Source organism: Vidua chalybeata, chromosome 1 (genome assembly GCF_026979565.1).
Source record: "Vidua chalybeata isolate OUT-0048 chromosome 1, bVidCha1 merged haplotype, whole genome shotgun sequence".
In the NCBI taxonomy this organism is placed as follows: domain Eukaryota; kingdom Metazoa; phylum Chordata; class Aves; order Passeriformes; family Viduidae; genus Vidua; species Vidua chalybeata.
The window spans coordinates 4,979,949-4,989,982 of NC_071530.1; the positions used below are offsets into that span (position 1 = coordinate 4,979,949).

General features: G+C 48.1%; 1 long non-coding RNA gene across 1 annotated transcript; it reads left to right on the plus strand.

The window, feature by feature from the left end:
- The first annotated feature begins 291 nt into the window (after positions 1-291).
- LOC128794970 (uncharacterized) lies at positions 292-9,708 on the plus strand. Its single transcript, XR_008433343.1, has 4 exons — positions 292-403; positions 3,536-3,679; positions 7,409-7,701; positions 8,773-9,708. It is a non-coding gene; the product is annotated as an uncharacterized LOC128794970 (long non-coding RNA).
- Positions 9,709-10,034: the final 326 nt, after the last annotated feature.

Here is a 10,034-nt window from a genome sequence, read left to right on the forward strand (position 1 = left end):
GAGCTCTCCCAGTGAAATTTCTTTATGGGATTTGCAGGCTAAACAAGCAGCAGCGGCTTCTGTGGGCATGAAGAGCCACCTCCTTTCTCACCATTTCCTTCAAACCGCCCATCTTGGCAGGGCAGAGCACAATGGGTTTAATTAAAAAGTCCTCAGTCAAAGAACTCCCAAGTCCAGTTACCATGGAGGCAGCAATAGCCAAAGACCCAGCTGAGGTCTGAGATGAAAAGAACTGAGGCCACCTGGCTTGTGACATCACCTGAGACCACCACGGTGGTGGCTTAGGGCAGAACATGATGACATGGTCGCTTGGTGACCTTGAAGGTATTTTGAGAGGTGAAGGGGACCCTGAGAATGATTGCTGATTTAGTTTTAGGAAGATTTTGGAAAATAAAGACAGCAGGTAAAAGATGAAGGGGAGGAGGACTTTGCTAATCACTCAATACATGCTGAGCTTCTGTGCTATACTGTTGCTGGAGTGGGTTGGGAATTTTTCAGACAAACCTCTTTTATGCAGAAAATTATGATGGTCATAAACCACTTTTCATCAGATTTAGAAACATATATCCATAGAATCATTTAGGTTGGAAAAGACTCTTAAGAACATTGAGCCCAACTACAAATTTATGCAGTCTTGGAAATTATTTTAGGAACAGGCAGGACCTTGCTCAGATCTGCATACCACTGACCAGGTTATATTTTTTCCAAAACTTCAGTGCCAAGGGGTGTGGAAATCCCAGCATCAAGTCATGGTTTCAAAAGGACATTTGAATACAAAATGAAGCACCTCCAGCAGGCAGTTTAAGAGGCAGAGCCACTTCAGGACAACCAAAAGCCACCCTGGTCCATTCATCATTTGGCCTGGAAATATCAGCAACAGGGACTTGAGCCCAAGCATCCTAAAGTGGGGCAGGAGCAACCTGTCACCATGCTGGGTCCTGGCCAGGAGGATAATTTCTTTTCCATCGTAAGGAGTGGGAGTTCTGTGCTTTGTCTCACTGAAGAATGGGGAACCTTTGGAAATAATAAAAAGGTTTAATGTGACCCAGAAACCGTTTCCCACCAAGCCCTAATTTCCACCACATTATAACAAGCATCTCTGAGGATAGAAAAAAGGGGGAAATCTTGGTTTTCCCACAATGCTGTTGCTCTCAAGCCAGCAATTTTTCACCACCATGGATGCCACTACCACACAATTCCATAGCTGAAAGGGGCCCAACAGAGTGAACAATATCCCAATTGGGAAGATAAGCTGCAAGACATTATCCAGAGAGATATAAATTGTAGTAATCTATTTGTTCTCTTGCCCATGGGGTCCTCGTAGTAAACAGGGAGTGCTGGGAAGCGGGTGAGTCCTGACACATCATTTCTCATTGTTCCCAAGGGATGGTGAGCAATCCTAGTGCTGGCAAGGCAGACAGGCACTAAATGTTTCCTAGAATACAAACAGAGCGGGAGCCAGTACATAAAGGCTGCAGAATCACTGTGAAAATGTAATCAGATGAGAAAAGAAAGCAAAAGCAGAGACCAAGACATGGATGTGACAGCCTGGAGAGGGTGAGGGAGGAATGTAATGAGAACCTGTGAGAAGGTGAAACTCACTCCTTAAAGTATTTGAGGAACTTCTCTAATAAGAACACACAGGGACAGGCAGGAGATCTTTCCAGGGGTCTGTGTCTGAGGCAAATCAGAGGTGAACTCTGCTAATGACTCAGTTCATTAAGTCTGAAGATACTCTGGACCTTTGTGCCCTTTTGTTACAATCTCCTGCTTCAGGTGAAGGTTAATCATCCCAAAGCACCGTTAAGAGCCAGGGAGGTCAGGCCTGGAATGGGGCCATGTTCCAGCCTTGCTTCCAAGCTGGTGGACTTGCATGTTTCCAAGTGCTGACAGCTTTTCATGGAGAGGCACTGGAAGCTGGCAGCCCTGGAGCTGACCCCATGGTCACACCATGGTCCTGGGTCCCAGTCCCTGCCTGAGAAAAGCAGTGACATCTCACCTCAGTGCCTGGCAGCATCTCAAGCCAGCTTCTAAATGTGCAGAGGGGGACTTTGGACAACAGCAGAGTGCCAGCAAGGACATTTACAGCCTGCACAACACCCTTCAAATGGGTTAAAAAATCGGTGTATCCCTACTAAAAGAGAGGACAGAAGCCTCCAGTGGGGTTCAAGGTGGCAGATGAATCAAGAGAGATGAAAGTGAGAGGAAAGGAGGCACCTGGAGCTGTCAGCTTGCACCCTCTCAGCCAGGCCTGTGCTGCTCAGCTGTTTCACTGCCCTGCTTCCCTTCTGCCCAGCCACTCCCTGCAGTTCTGCTCCCCTGCCCCAGCACAAGTCCAAACAGGCATCTCCCAGGTGCAGTTGGCATCTTGATTGACTTTTGTCCGAGCCTGAGATGGGGAAAGTTGTTCTCCAGCCCTCTGCTTGGCTTCTGCTTCCCCGTGGCAGCCAGCAGCACCACTTTGTGCTGTGACCTTCTGAGGGACGAGGCAGGAAATATTTTCCTGGCTTAAATAACGAATCTAAAAATCAATTTGTGGAGAGGTTGGAAAGCAATGAGCATACAAATTAACCAGTGTATGAGTAATACATTTGCATCTTGTGGATCCAGTTAACTTCAGAGCAGGCAAAATTTATGACCTACTGAACTCCAAGTATGAGGCTTAAAGAAATTACTGGGAGGAGAATTATTGGGTTGGATACTAGACATCATTCCAGCCTTCATTAATGTTTTCATGCGCTCTTGAAGGTTTCTCCCTAGCAGTACCCATTACTGAGTTTGGGAAAAAAAAAAAAAAATTCAGCCACTGAGATCACTTGGAAAACACTTTGCCTCCTCCCTCTCATTTCCCCAAGTTGCATTTTTATTCTCCACAGAAACGACGGTCAGACAAATTACTTTACAAGTGAGATTCTGATAACAGAAATAATGTTATAAGCCAAATGCTGATGATGTGCAGATACAATGTCAGGGGAAAAAAATCTTCTGTGGGTGTGTGTGCATGTGTTTAGATAGATGGCTCTACTTTATTGGTGCATTTATGTCACTTTATGACACTTGCTCTGTAGTTGTGCTTACATAGAGCCCAGGCAGAGCTCTGATTTGGTTCAGCCTGACTATTGAGCTAATCCTAGTGGTTCTGTGAGAGGAGGGAAATTGCATGAAGCCATCAGGTCTCCAAGGTTTGGGCTTGTTTGAGATTTCACAGACTGTTGACAAATCCCTGTGAATAATTTTTATGACCCTGTCACTTGAGAATAGACACCTGTGGACACCAGCTCCATGGGCCAAAGAGTCTTCTTGGTGTCTAGGCCACAGGGGAACAGCCAAGTCACACCAAGTGTCAGATATCTGGACTCCCCACCTCTTTTTCTCTTGGGGATGCTCTCATTCAGACAATGAGAGAGCAGCTCCTTTTCTCAGCACCTCTGCAGACAGTCCCAGTCTGTGAGGATCCCCAGGGAGGAGGAGATGGGAGAGGACACTTCTCTGTTTGCTTTCATCTGTGACAAATTAGCTGCTCTCCCTATGACAGATGTTCCTGTGCCAGGAGGTGCAAAATGGGGGAGGAAGCAGCTTGAGGCAGGTGTGCATCTCCTGCTGGCTGCCCACACACCTGCACCCCAGCCTGGAGGGTCCTGCACAGCCCCAGGTGATGCTGAACCAGGGGGAACTGCAGGTGAGATGGCTTTAGGACACACGGCTTAATCTTGGCCTAACTCCTGTGAAGTGCTGTCACAACATCCTCACACTGAGGCTTTTCCACTCTGGAGAGCTCTGGAGATGAAGCTGTTGACACAGAAATCCTGAGGGCTTTCTCTGTGTCTTGCATATTTTGAAAATGAGCTCAGACCTGTGCTACCCTGCCAGGGTAGAGGATACTTTTCTCCTGCAAATGCCATCATTTCCCTCCTGCTTTCCCATTTGAAGTGGTGGCATCCAGAGTGCAGGTTAAGTGCAGTTGTGGTCCCCTGATCATCCAGACGTGAGGACACATTTCACCTCCCCACTGTGGCCTGGGGAAGGGGACATGCCACTCCCTGCCTCCTCCCAGCACACAGCTGGGGTGTGGATGGGGTGCAGAGCTGGACCAGGGCACTGGAGAGCAAATCCAGGCCATAAAGTGCTGTCTCTGATGGCTTTTCATCTGTCCTCAACAGCAGGGAAAATCATCAAAGGGAGAAAATAAAGGGTTTTTAAAAACAAAGCCAAACAAAAATAGGTCCCAAGTTGTAAAATTTGTAAAATCTGAACTTCCTGGAAGCTTTGAGACTTTGGGTGGGGTTTTGTTATGTTGCTGTAAAGAAAATGCCATATGTAAATCTCCTACAACATGAAAGATCATGTTCCCTCATGATCCAAATAGACAGGGACATATTCCTGGTGATGGTCCAAGCAGCTGCACCAGGGCAAGGATGCTTATGAAAGAGAGGATTGCTGGATATACATAACCCTACCTGACTAACAGATTCCAGTCTTTTCAGTGAAGGGATTTTAGAATGAAAATTTGGAAGAAATACAAGGGAAAGAGCCACAAATTCCAACACAGGCAAAAAAAAAAAAAAAAAAAAAAAAAAAAAAAAAAAAAAAAAAAAAAAAAGGGTAGTGCTGCACACTGGCTAGAATATATGATAACACAGGAACATGATCAGTTCTTTGGAAATCCCCTTTCCCTAGAATTTTAAAGGAACCAAAAGCAAGAGGGTGAAAACCCAAGAGGCTTTTCCTCCTGTGGAAGATGTTGGTGCTGTGGACTCAGAGCAGGGTCTTGGTGTGGGGCCCCCAGGCTCTGAAAATGCCTAGCACTGCCTGGGTGCCTGAGAAGCCTTTCTGGGTTTGCTCTGGTGAAGTGAAGACTGTTTCCCACCATGGCCATATTTCACATTGCCCTCTGCCCCTCCCTGCCAGCTGCCAACACAGTTGTGGCCTTAGGAAGCTGAAGTCTTTGCTCACCGAGCAAATATATGGCATGTATGTGAACTCAGAGATGTGAAACGCCTTTCTGTAAGGAACAATGATGTCCCACCCTGGAAAAGCCACAAAGACATGAGGGAGGGCCTTGGGGACAAGCTGCAAAGTCCTCTTGCAAATGCTCTTCAGCCACAGCTCTGCTCCCTCTGGTCTGACAGTGAGGGATGGCAGGAGCACATCTGCTCAGGTACAGCTCTTGCCTGGCAGCAGGCACAGATTTCCCAGCACAGAAATCCACCTGAGCTTTGCTTCTGGTGTGTTGCAAAGGAGAGGATGCGACATCCATCATTTTCATAAGCAGCACTGCCACATGGAGTGCATTTGTGTGGCCAGATCCTGTGCACAGGATTACAGCTCAGCCAAGGAATTTCTTCCCTGTTGTGTCTCCGGGCGTTTAGACTGGGAGGTCTTTTTGGAATAAATGATCTTGCCATTTGTTTTCCATCCATGCTGTGCCCAGCACTGTGGCACCAGGGCTGGAGGCAGCAGCCCTGTGTGGTTCCTGGTGTTGGGAAGAGTGAGGAGAGTCTCTGCAGCTGGTACCTGACTTGCCCCAGGCAGAGCTCTCCCTGCCCAGCCTGCTCTGCCAAGGTGACACTGGCAGCTCCCTTACAGTGCTTTGTGTTTCAGCACCTATTTCTTTTAAAAGTCTCTGAATATGGCAATTTCCCACTATTCTTCCACCCTTTGATTTTAGCCTTCGCATCCATCTCCTGCTTCAAACAGTAGCCTGCAGTGTTATAATAATGCAGGAGGGACTCCCAAGGACTGATTTATCTTTGGCTTCCCAGTCAATAAAAGGAATGGCTGCACATGCTAGTGAAAAATGTCCCAGTATAAAAGGCTGGGGACAGCTGTCTTCTCCCAAATCATGGTGTTCCTGCCCTTCTGTTTGCTCACCCACCCCTGGTTCCAGCTGTGAAAACTCCCTCTAACCCGTGTCAGGCAAAATGAAAAGCACCTTTGCCCGAGGTGTGAGCCCCTGAGGTTGATTTGTAGGTATCCATGTGCTGGCAGAGCTATGGAGAACAGGGATCACAGGATCACATTCCATGTGATAACACATGCAACACAGCCCATTTGTTATCAATTTTCCCTGTGCATTTTTTGTCCTCCCATTGAAGAGTTGTGAACATTGTCCTGTAAATTAAATAAGATTTTTTTAAATTAATGGGAAATTTAAAGTAGAACAAATGTTCATTTTCCCAAATGAGGCAAGGAAAAGGATTCTTTTGAACCAACTCTACAGAGCAGCTCCATTAACTCTTCCATCATGTGACCCAGAGCACTCCTCAGTTGTCCTTGAAGAGAGCTACAGCTCCAGCAAAGCTCACAGCCTGGAACAACCTCATTTATGATGCACCCTCTGGAGGAAAGCAAAACCCCTGGATGCATCAGGGTTGCATATATCACATGCTGCTCTGGATTCCACACTATGGGCAGCTCAGCATTTTCAACCTGCTCATCTCTGACCACTGCTACTCACAGCATCATCCCTAACCTTGGCAAAATTAGCACTTTGTGGGAGCTTTAAGCACGGGCTGCAGAGCTCCTGGGACACTCTCAGGTTTGCAGTATCCACAGGGAGTGCAAAGGACCATCCCCTGGAGGATTCAGCTCTCAGGCTATGACACAAGGATGCCAGGGTGCAGTTAAGGAAAGCTCAGCACTGGTTTGTGCTGTTCCAACAGCACAACAGGGACAGAAGTGATAAGTTTTTCTCACACCATGTGATACTGTTGGGAAAACCAGGTAGGTTTGTGGGCACAAGTCTTCAGTGAAGTCTCCTTCTACCAAAGAGTTGAATGAAATTAAATAGAGCACTCACGATTTGTGTTTTGTGGTTTACAGTTCCAGTGATCAATGCTTTAAAGGACCCTTTCCCCCCCTGCTCCCTGAGGACTCATTGTTTATAGATTTTGGGACCACTTGAGATCTATTAAACTTAATAGGCCTTTTCTTGAGAAGGTTGTACAGAACAGACTCCTCTACACTCACATTTTCAATTAGAGCATGCAACAGCCCCTGGGTGCTGGAGATGAGGAATGGGAGCAGTTGCTCCATCACTCTCTTGTTAGATGGCACTTCTGGCACTCAGTCTGCCAGCATTTGTTGCCTATGAATTATGGTTTCTTTAACATCTTAAATCCCTAGGTTTTTTGGAAGCTTTCTGGAGGTGTATTTCTTTTCTACTAACAAAATACTGCATCAGGGCTCCTGTCTGCACTGCTAGAGAGAGACAGGGATGCCAGGAGTCCTGGATGGTAGCAGGGCCACACATCAACCTACTGTGATGCCTCCTTAGTCCTGGCTGCAAGTCACCACAAAACATGGAATAATCTCTCAGGAGGTCACAGAGAGAGGGGATTTTAAAGGTGTTATTGCAGCAGGACTGTCTTGCACAGCCCTAATTCAGTGCTACTGTTCTGTTCCATAGGGAAATGCCATCCAAACTGGTGAAAAACCTCCCTACAAGTCCTGTCCCCAGCAGGAGGAGGTGACATACAGAAGCCAGAGTGGTGGATGCCTGGAGAAGCTTGTAAACACTTTCAAGCCTATTTGTGCTTCACTCTGAAGTTTATTGGCCTGCTGTAAACATCTTAACAAGAAAGTAACGTGAAAATAATTATTCACCCATATTTTTGAAGAAGAAGCAGCTGAACTCTGTGCTGGTGAGCTCTACACAGCTACAGCTGTCAGTAACCCTTGCAACACTCCCAGCTTGAGCAGGTAAGGTGGACACAAGGTAGGGAAATGGGCAGGAAAAGTTGGGAGATAAAGTCTTGGGGTGAGGATGGGATCTGATGTTTAGCCTGATTAAGGGCTAAGTAGGAAGGACTGTAAGAATGGGCAGGTTTAAAGGATGAGTTGTGAGAGCTGTTGCCAGAAGGTTTGGGGAAAGTGACCTTGGATCCATTATTCAGGCTGTGATCCTTTCCAACAAGAAGTCCTGGGTGAACAGGTGAGAAAGGGACAGAACTCCAGAGCAGAGAGATCAAGGCGGGGAAAAAAGCCACAGTGCTCTGGTCTGTGTGTGGAGCTCTCCAGGGGCAGTTACTGGGAAGGAGAGCTGAATGAATGCAAATGTCAAGTGAAGTCTGTTCTCACTCCTGCTGGACTGGTGCAGTTTGTCTCTCTGCTGTGCCTTCTGCCACATCCCACACTTGGCTTGCTTGCTCTCCAAAAGAGCTCTCTGGGCTTGCTGCAGGGCAGACTCACCTGTAGCTGTGCATGCCAAGGGCTTTGGCAGCTGCTGAGTTTAACTTGGCCACAAGAACCTCCAGGCCACCTCTTTGCTCATGAGAGCTCACTTTATGTGACACAACTCTGCAAGGCAGCTGTGGGGGCTGGTCACCACAGGGCCCCAGGGGGGAGAGCTGAGGTCTTAAGTCATGGTCGTTGTAACCACAATATACTTTTTCATAATTTAAAAAACACCCTACTATGTTCCCTAGTGGGGAATTTTCTGATGGATGCCAAAATATGAGAAAATGGGCACAGGGGAGCCGTTCTGAGTGCTGTGTTTGATGCTGGTAGCCCCAGGCATGTTGGAGAGCTCAGCCTCAACCCTGAGTTTCATGGGGTCACCAGTCTGGACACTCCACACCCAACTAATATTAGCATAAGCCCTCAATTTCCCAGTTCAGTGTCCTCCTGCCCTTCACTTTCTGCCCCACCTCACACCACTGGGTCAAAACTTCCAAGGAGTGCTCATTCTTGTCACTCACTGGCCTGTTCTGCAGTGAGGAGGCAAAGTAATTGCTGACACATCCCCAATTCCACTTCTCTGCTCCTCCACAGGGTCCCTGGGGACTGCCCAGCTTGTCCATGAGAACAGAGGGACAGCACCAGGCAGGTCTTTGCAGCTCTGAAAGCCCAGAACATCTTCCCTGTGCCACCTGGCCAGAGGCACCCCACAGCTGGAGCTGTGCCCTGAAGAACTTCCAGGGGGCATCTCCCAGAGGTGCAGCTCAGACACAAGCTGTGTCAGCCATGGAGCACACACTTTTCATTTAATTCTTGTGGGAGTGGGTTGGGTTGGAGGTAAAAGCTGCCTTTGCTGTCTCCTTCCTCACTGATGGTTGCATTGAGGCTGTTCAGGTGCCAGTGGCAACGAGGGCAAGGGGTGTTTGGGGGGCTGCAGAGCCTCTTCTGCTGTCAGTATCATCTGAAGGTGCTGAGTCCCAGCCCAGCCAGGCTCCTTGAGAAATTCCTGGGGAAGCTCCAGGCTTGAGAGTCTCCAAGAAGCTGACACATTTGGAAGGCCTGGGGAAGGAAAGCTTTGTGTCCCCTGGAAGGCCCTGGCTGGGAATCCTGCTGCTGACTCAGCGCTGTGGCATGGCGAGCATTGCTCCTGTCTCCAGAGACTCCCTCCAGCAAAATCCTGGTGATGACAGGCTCAGAGAGAGCTGCTGCACCAAGGATGAGAAGAGTGGCAGGAGATCCAGCAGCAGACCCTCCTGCCCAGGACCAGGCACCTTCTGTCATTTCCCTTCACCAAGGCCACTGTCACCAAGGCTGAAGGCTTCCTGCAGCTATCTCAGGGAGCAGGCTGGACACTTTGACATTCTTGTGGCTCCAAAGAGGGGACACAGGTCCTTGGAAAGCTGCAGGCCAGGGCACTCTGCAGCCTGTCCTGACAGTGGGGGCTAAGAGGAGGGGAAGTGCCATCCATTACAAAGGCAATGGTCAGTGGAGAGTAATTCTTTGCCACCAAAAAAAGACCTAAAAAATTAATCTCTTTTGCTCCATTCTGTTTTGTTACATTTTGCTACTTTGATTCCCAGCTCCTGCAAACCCAGGTCTTCTGGTGGCTTTAGAGATGGGTGTCAGCTCTGAAGAGTGTTTGGGGCCCACCCAGAGGTGCTGAGCTTTGCAGCAGGATTTCACCAGACATATGCACAGGGTTGGAAGGTTTGGGAAGAAAACTGCTCCCAGTCTCTCGTGCAGGCCCCTTAAGTAGCAGCACAAGAGCTCGAAGGCATTGCCACATGGTTTCACTTGGCTGGTATTAAAATCACAAGGGAAGGGTGTTTTTGCCTCAGAGCATGCATGGGGTTTAT